Source organism: Agrilus planipennis, unplaced genomic scaffold (assembly GCF_000699045.2).
Source record: "Agrilus planipennis isolate EAB-ADULT unplaced genomic scaffold, Apla_2.0 scaffold144, whole genome shotgun sequence".
Lineage (NCBI taxonomy): Eukaryota > Metazoa > Arthropoda > Insecta > Coleoptera > Buprestidae > Agrilus > Agrilus planipennis.
In genome coordinates, this window is record NW_020438905.1 from 436672 (window position 1) to 446030 (window position 9359).

General features: G+C 34.5%; 1 protein-coding gene across 6 annotated transcripts in view; it reads right to left on the reverse strand.

Moving 5' to 3' along the window:
- The window catches only part of LOC108737716 (supervillin), a 216405-nt gene that overhangs the window by 148400 nt on the left and 58646 nt on the right, over window positions 1–9359 (reverse strand). The window lies entirely within an intron of this gene.

Sequence of the window (9359 nt, forward strand, 5' to 3'; positions counted from 1 at the left end):
AGATGATTCACTTATTTTAAGATATTTAATTTTATCTCTTTACCTTTTCACAATTGTGCAATATCCTCATTGCAACCGCAAGGTTTTCAAGGAGTTTATCGTAAATGTCACCCATTTCGAAACAAATGGCACACAGTTAGTGGATGCATACAGTTTTACGTTCTTTTAGGATAAACGAGATACATCATCAAGTACGTTACGCACATGTGGGGCACAGTCGTTAAATGGTTTCAGAACGTGTATCGCAGTGGGCTCAGGAAGTAAATCCAGAACGTGGAGATTTGGGTTAACGCGAACAAAGCAATAAGCAAACGTGTCTTCCTGAATGGAAGAACGAACTCTTTTCGAAAGTGTGACACAAAGAATTTGTACACATTTTAATCGATTACTCACTTAATTTTAGCGTTGAACAAACTGCTTGTGACTGTGACCCAAAATCTAACAGTGGTGACTTCAACCTAAATACTAAAATATCCTGCTACACCTCCTACTTTCCCAATTCCATTACTTTTCCATTCCATAAATTCATATGTTTTATTTTGTCGACAATAAAATGAAGAAGGGACAGTTAAACATCATTAATCTTTTATTCGTTTGTTGTATTTTATATAAAGATAGTTAAAATTGAGGGTGGTGATGGGCTAATGAACAAAATGATGGGCTAAAGTCAACTTTAGTTGTTTTATATATTTCATGTTTGTATAATAGGATACTCAAATATACAGGGTGTTTTTTTAAAAACAAACCTAAATAGCAAAATAGCCCGTTTTTTAATTTCTTTTTCTTTCACTTTTTCAGGAGACCAACAAAGGTTTTGATTTGGATTTGAAAATTACACTAATCATAAATATAAAAAAAAAATAATTTTCATCCTTCCATTTAATCTTTAGAATAATAACAATAACTATCCACAAAGTAATCCACTTACCAAATTAATTTTAAGAAGTTTTCACTTACAATTTCAATTACAAAATTGAGTGTAATCGATTTTCCTAAACCATGACAAATCGGATAATTTTCTTCTCAAGTTCACGCACATTTTAACAATCTTCTCTCAAAATGAAATATTTAATTAAAAATCCGGCTGTGTTCTAATTGGACGCTTTTAAAATTTGCATAAGTTACAACATTGCTATTCGGATTAACATAGAAAACAGTACGAATTAGAATGCAGAATGCATCACTTAATTTCTGGTAGAGAGGCAAGTGACTGAACTTTTAAAATCGTCTTCTTTCGTTAAAAGTAAACAGATGTAAAGATAAAAGAGAGGTTCACTTGTGCTCAACGTATCTTAGTTGTCGATCTGGGTGGCGTCTAAACACCGAGGAAGCAGACAAATACCAGTCTTAAATTTTATTTTATCTTTATAGCGATAGTAATTCCTTAATTGCACTTTCCAATATACGATAACATCTACAAGTAGCATGAATTAGCCCAGAAGTATCAAATCTCACTGTGCTTTTATTTCATCTTAGATACAACCAACATTATTTTAATTGCGATACATTGTGAATCGTTTACGAATAATATAACATTGCAATTTTCCCTTTCCTAATTATTTATAGGACTCCTTCTCAGGCATGAAGGTCTAGTCAGAAACATATTAGAGGCAGAAACGGGAGTTAGAAGGAGCAGAGGTAGACCTAGATTAGATCAGAGCCGGGCAAACTCGGATCTTTTGCATCCCGAGTGATCCTCAAGGTTAACCAACTGGCTTCGCTCGCCTACGGGATGAAGGGGCTTGATATGGGAGTGGAAGGGAGAAGAAAAAGACAAAACAAAATTATTCATTACTGCTTACTCTCTCGTACTCATTGAAGAGTATGGAGTGACTCAAACTAAACTCATGTACCGGCTCCTGCGAAGTTAAAGTTTGCCCGGCTCTGGATTAGATTACAGTTCGCAAATAGTTAAGGATGTGGGTTGTTCTAGTTTTAAGGAAATGCGAAGATTAGCTCAGGATAGGAAAGAGTGAAGACACGTATCCAACCTGTCTTAGGACTGACGACTTTATAATGATAATGATGATGATGATATATATATATATGAATTAAGGATGTTAACATCCTTACATTAATCGAAGATTAGCTCAGGATAGGAAAGAGTGAAGACACGTATCCAACCAGTCTTAGGACTGACGACCTTATGATGATGAATTATTTATAATTCCACTGAAAAGTGTAGAATTGTCTTTACCCTACCGTTTTTCCTTTTAAAATAAAAAAGGGAAGCAATTTTCGTCACTACTAAATCCTATGTACAGGATGAAGAGAACATTTTTCAAATAACGGAAAAAAATAATTAAAGAATTGGACGACCTTACATTGGTATCGTTTACTGACTGAAACGCCCAAAAGCACTCTGTTTATAATCTAATAAAAATTAACATTAGCAATGCGTTTGATGTTCTTTTTAATCATACTAATGTTAAGTACACATGTACAACGTACATATTGGCAGTTGATACGTTTGATAGTTTCAGATGTATTCAATCAAGACAGACATACACGTTTTCTTTTAAAAATAAAGAACGTATCAACCGCATCCTCAATCAGTCATCAAAAACGAAAACATTAAGACCACAATTTCTAAAACGTGTGCTATGTTTGGTGCAGCACGTACAAACGCGTTTAATCTCATTTCATGGTATCGCCCATTTTTGCTGCACNCAAGGATGGTACTATAGAATGTCACCTCAAGGTAGGCCTAGTGGCGTCATCTCTTGGTTAGGCCGGAAACTTATCAATCCACCCTCGTATGTTTGGTGCAGCACGTACAAACGCGTTTAATCTCATTTCATGGTATCGCCAATTTTTGCTGCACGATCCATCAAATAAAACGTTTGTGTTAATGACCTTTAATGTATTGTATGAATTTCTAAAGAATTGTTTCAGTTAATAATATTTCAAGAATGCCCAAGAACAGGTGAAAGTAAAAGAAAATGAATAGTATCAAGTCGCCAGACCGCAAAAATAAATTCTGGAATAAAAACCGTACCACTAAATCCAATTTCCGTTTTTAAATTTCAAATGGTACCATTATTATTAATTTCTTGTCAAAATATTCGCTATAAAAGAACGAAAGGTGAAACTGTATTTCTTTCTAGGAAGCACTGGTAGGTATTTTTGCAGTCTAGTCCGAAAATGAGTGGATTAGAAAATAATTTTTGAAAAACGAGAGAGTAAAGATTTTAACCACAAATATCACATATTTAATAGAAAGTAAGAGATTTAACGGTCGTTCGCATTTATAGAATAGAATTTTCTGCTGATAACTATCACAAGTTAGCAAAAGTTTCGAGAATAGCACTTACAAAAAAAATGTTACAGAATAATATACTTATCGTATATACCAAAATGCTTTTGTCAAATAATAGCAGAAACTATTAAAAATACGTCAGACAAAACTGGATAAGCCAAAATAGATTTAGAGCGTAATCAACCATAGTTATCAAAAACACCCGATAAACCTGATAAAACTCACGAGTGGTTGGTCAATCTCTCTATGTCTCGTTTGTGTTGTCTTTTCCTACCGTAAAAAATTTGTGGGTCTGTTTTCTCGTTTGATACTACTTTCTAGTATTAGCTAACTATTGCAACGTCTAATAAATAATTAATGTTCCCTTTGCAATGAGAATTTTCCCAAAAAAAAAAAAACGTGGATTCGTTAGTTGGGGTAGTTGACCAACTAATGTCACCCTTCCTATTTTGAATTTATAAATTTTCTCCTCTGATTTTTCAAGTGTCATCGAATATTATTCTGAAATTCATATATGCATATGTATTTACCATTACCAAGGCTCTTAAAACTAGCTTTACGAAAACTCAAATATAATAGAGATTTTATCGAAAAACTGTAACGAATACACTTGATTCCATAGTTATTGAGAAATTCCCGAATTCACATACAACAATTACTTTACATTAAACATAATAAATTAATATTTTACTTCTGTTTTTCTAACTGTGTCAAGAAAAAATACAGAACAGATATTCAATGAAATTGTGTTTTCGTTTGGATCGTCTCGTTATTTTTAAACCATCAATGCGCAACTCTGGCATTTCGGCAATATTTTTCGACCAAAGCCGGAGGTCCATTAAACATTCCTGCGTTCAGTATTGCCAAAAGTTTCGAGTTTCGAAATCAAATAACCCAGAAATGTAAGAAAATGTATACTCGTTAAATTAATTTACGCCAGTGCTTTGCATGAAAATATTTAGGTAACAATAACAAAAATTAAGGAACGCGAAAGATAAGGTCATGATTAAGTAAGTAAATATACTGCATACCTATACAGACATTTTGGCAGGTACAACCATCAACGTAACTGTACAGGTGTTACGTGTTTTTCGGTTGGATAATGTACATTATAAAAGTTTCTTTATTTTCAGTGTGAACAGAAATGAGAGAGATCGTACGATAATGTAATATTTTACCCACTTTTTACTGCCGAGGTACCAAAATTTCAAGTCAACTTATTTAGTTCATACAGTAACAATATTGTAAAAGTTTGCTTATATTAACTTACCTTTAGAGTTGTGTGGAAAATGTAAATACTTTAATTAATTATTTTGGTTTAAATCTCAGAATAGTGAACGGTTTCAAATTTAGAATATAGCTACTATGGAAGCAATTTTATCGAAATAAATAATTTAAACATTTAATCAATCTCAACATAACTTCTCTGGGGCCAGTTTAAACAAAGGAATTTTTTAATAACTGAAACAGAAGCGAATCTTATTCACCGCTAGCTTCATTCGTAGGAAAAAAGAAAAATACTTAGTTGTTTTTTGGAAAAATCAAAAATACCTACGATACGAAGCATTTAGAACAAAATTCCTACGTTATGTACTTTAAGAGACAGAATTTTTTCCGAATTTCATCTATATAGAGAAATGCGGAAATACAATAGTATTTGTATTGGTTACAAGTCCATGTACTGTACAAATATCAAGCTGAAGATTCCGGTATTCAACGTACGTACATAAAAAAAGAGTGCGGGAAGATTGGCCACACGGCTCATGCGTGCGTGACTAAAAACACCATAAGAATACAGGCAACATCGTTAAATTTTAACATAAAAAGGTATAAATTAATTCTTGTGGACGAAAATTTCGCAAGTATCGGGTACCTACATACTGTGTGCGCAAAATTCCAAAAAAACCGAAAAAAATCATCATAATACTGTTTACATGACTTAGCTACAAGCTATCCAAGGATGGTACTATAGAATGTCACCTCAAGGTAGGCCTAGTGGCGTCATCTCTTGGTTAGGCCGGAAACTTATCAATCCACCCTCGTAGANCCAACCAGGTGTAAATAGCTACCCAAGCAGAAGGGGGAAACTGCCATACTTACTATTTTGAGATACCTACGCTAAGTGTACTGCCCATTTGGTGACTCTCCAGTAGTTTTTCACTGAGAAACAGGGAAAAGAATGAACCAGCGATAATTTTTAAAATGTCGTACGAGCTTGACATACGTCTATTGGGGTCTCGTGGCACTTTTTACACAGATACTTAAAGATTTTAAAAATATGATTATTTTGTTGGAAATTATCATGTATTAAAAAATATAGAGCTGACCGCCGCACCACAAAAAAAATCAAATAAAGCTAGATTTCACCAAAATAGTTGAAGCAGCTTTCAACAACCCATTTACATACAATAATTAGGACAGAATTTCTGCAAGTTTCTCCAATTTTAACAGGAAAGCTAGCTAGTAGGTTTTAAGAAACAGTAGAAAAAACCTATATTATAATTACAAGCAAGTAATGTTTGTTTAAGTGAGTGATAATCCCTGAAACTCTTCACTTGTAGTAACAGTTTACTTTTAAAATTGAATCACAATAGCATCATACTACCATCTCCGAAGGAAGAAAGTAGAGCAGTGATAAAAAGTCTGAAAAAGTTTATTTTCAAATGCTAGAAAAGCGTTTTCATATTATGTTTGATTCGCTATATTACAAAAATTTATTATTATCAGGTCGCATGCATTTGAAACTTTAAGAAAAATATGATCTACAATTAACATTTAAACTATATTTTATGTAATTTTATTAAATATGCAAATTGAGATATCATGTGTATCCAACATATCTTTTCTTATACAATTTTTATTCAGTTTTACACAATTAAACTAATTAGAGTAAATTACGCAATATTTAATAGAATTTTGAAAACTTTGTACCTATACAGACAGGACCGTCTTTAACCTATTGGAGGCCCTGGGAATTTAAGGATATGGCAAAATTATAAATTTATTCAACAATTAGGAGGCCCCCATTGATAGTGGGTCCTTGGCACTCGCCCAGGAAACCCAATGCAAAAGAGCAGCCCGAATATAGAACATCTTCTGACTTAAATTGATTTTTATAGGAGCATACATCTATAATGTAAAACATGTTTGAACCATCCTGGTCACAACAGAATACCAAACAGTATAATAAAAAATTAGAGCAGAAAATACAGTATGTATATGTATATTAGGTATACCAGATCTACATATGTTACTATTACTAGTACTGTAAAACATACCATTCTACTGTCTACTGTTGCTAATCGCATGCCCGTGTGGATTATATAACTTTTTAGTATTGTTACGTAGGTATCACTGTTATAACAATAGAGTTCGCAACAGAAATTCCCATTATACAGTGCGTGAATAATTGTTCGCGTGTATGGTACATACGTATGTGCTACGAGTAATATATTGTAAAGCAATAAAAAATTTTAAACGATTCTTGCCACAGATTTTGATAGTACGTACATTACAAACATTTCAATTAAAATCATTAGCAAATAAAATAATCAACTACTATAGTTGCCATTACGGATTATGACCATATCCTTGAGTCAATTTACTAGCTAACTGTGGTTAAAAAGTTGTTGTTTTAAAGTACGTTTTTGTTACCTAAACGTATTTCATTGTTAATTGGAGTTGTATGTACTAACATCTACCTTTGCCCGAAAAAACAGTCATAAAAAAGCAATTAACCGTTCATAAATAAACCATTAGTTTATTGATTCTATTGAAGAAGAGCGGAAACGGCAAAGAATTGAATTATTATAACTACACTGCACTTATAACATTTTCTGTTGTTTACGAGGGTGGATTGATAAGTTTCCGGCCTGACCAAGAAAAACAAGGTTTTAAAAAATTTTTTTTTTTTATTTCTCAACATAATCTCCTCCAAGGCTGATACATTTCTCATAGCGGTGTTCCAGTCTATTAATGCCATCTCTATAGACTGATTCGTCAAGCTCCTCAAAATAACCATTTACAGCTTCGATTACTTCTTCATTGTCCGCAAATCTCTTACCGCCAAGCCATTTTTTGAGATTAGGGAACAGAAAATAGTCACTCGGGGCTAGGTCTGGAGAGTAAGGAGGGTGCGGCATCAATTCAAACTTTAGATCGTTGATTTTAGCCGTCGCAACGATTGACGTGTGCGCTGGTGCGTTATCGTGATGAAACAAGATTTTTTTCTTCGCCAGATGAGGTCGTTTAATTTTCACCTCGTGGCTCAAACGTTGCAATAAGTCTGCGTAGTATTGACCAGTGATAGTATTACCCTTTGCAAGGTAATCAATGTATATAATACCTCTTGCATCCCAAAAAACAGTAGCCATAACCTTGTTCGCCGAAAAAATTGTTTTTGCCTTCTTTGGAGTTGGTTCCCCTGGTCCAATCCACTGTTTAGACTGTTCTTTGGTTTCAGGAGTGTAGTGGTGGACCCACGTTTCGTCAACGGTTACGAATCGACGCAAAAATTCGCTTGGATTACGCTTATACAATGACAAATTTGCGGTAGAAATGTTTTTTCGAATCAATTTTTGGTCGACTGTTAGCAAACGCGGCACCCATCTTGCACAGAGCTTTTCCATATGCAAATGTTGGTGCAAAATATGTTGCACACGTTCATATGACATCTTACAGGTCTCAGCTATCTCACGCACTTTCAATCTGCGGTCTCCCAGCACTATTTGATGAATTTTTTCGATCATATCTGGAGTTGTGACCTCAACGGGGCGTCCTGAGCGAGGCCCATCAGAGGTGCTCACACGACCCTTTTTAAACTCGGAAACCCACTGCTTAACGGTTGAATATGACGGGGAGGATGTCCCCAGTGTTGAGTCCATCTCTTTTTTAATTTCCTTCGGCGTTAACCCCTTCAAATAAAAGTATTTGATGACAGCACGATTTTCCTGCTTTTCCATTTTTACGAAAACCACAGAGGCGTCTTGTTCAGCGTGCTGTCAAACCTACACTAGCAAGGAGATCGGGCTGAAACTATAGCTACAAGCTATCCAAGGATGGTACTATAGAATGTCACCTCAAGGTAGGCCTAGTGGCGTCATCTCTTGGTTAGGCCGGAAACTTATCAATCCACCCTCGTATTTTAAATCATCAGTGTCACGATTATCATTAGCATTTCTAGTTCTATCGAAAAAAATATACATATATGTAATAAATGTGCTAACTATAACCAGTATTGGTCACAACTCTACCAGAAGAAAAAGAAAAATTCAACACCAGGAATAATAATTTAATAAGTGAAACAAGGAAACCCGGTAATTAAGATTGTATTGGGATAGGACGTTAGACCTAATTTACATTATTTAATAATTACTATAAGTAATAAATTATTTGTTAATTCGGTATAGTTCTTGTGTTTGGTTTTTGATTGACATTTAACATTATTATGAATTGAAACCTTGTAGACTTTTACTATTTACAGACATTCTGAGCTCGTTTCAACGGTTTCAACATAACCGTCAACCAATGATTAAAATTTCATGGATTAAGTGTTTAAACGACATATTGAACGGGATTTAGTGTGCTTTAGCACAATGGTGGGGGTGATATTTAATGGAAAACTCGCCAGAACGAAGACATAAACTATTAACCGTTCTTTATTCTCGGAATAGAGGCTATTCCGTGTCTTATTCTGTGTTTCTAAAACTGGCCCTTAGTAATTGCGATACATTGTGAATCGTTTACGAATAATATAACATTGCAATTTTCCCTTTCCTAATTATTTATAGGACTCCTTCTCAGGCATGAAGGTCTAGTCAGAAACATATTAGAGGCAGAAACGGGAGTTAGAAGGAGTAGAGGTAGACCTAGATTAGATCAGAGCCGGGCAAACTCGGATCTTTTGCATCCCGAGTGATCCTCAAGGTTAACCAACTGGCTTCGCTCGTCTACGGGATGAAGGGGCTTGATATGGGAGTGGAAGGGAGAAGAAAAAGACAAAACAAAATTATTCATTACTGCTTACTCTCTCGTACTCATTGAAGGGTATGGAGTGACTCAAACTAACCTCATGTAGCGGCTCCTGCGAAGTTAAAGTTTG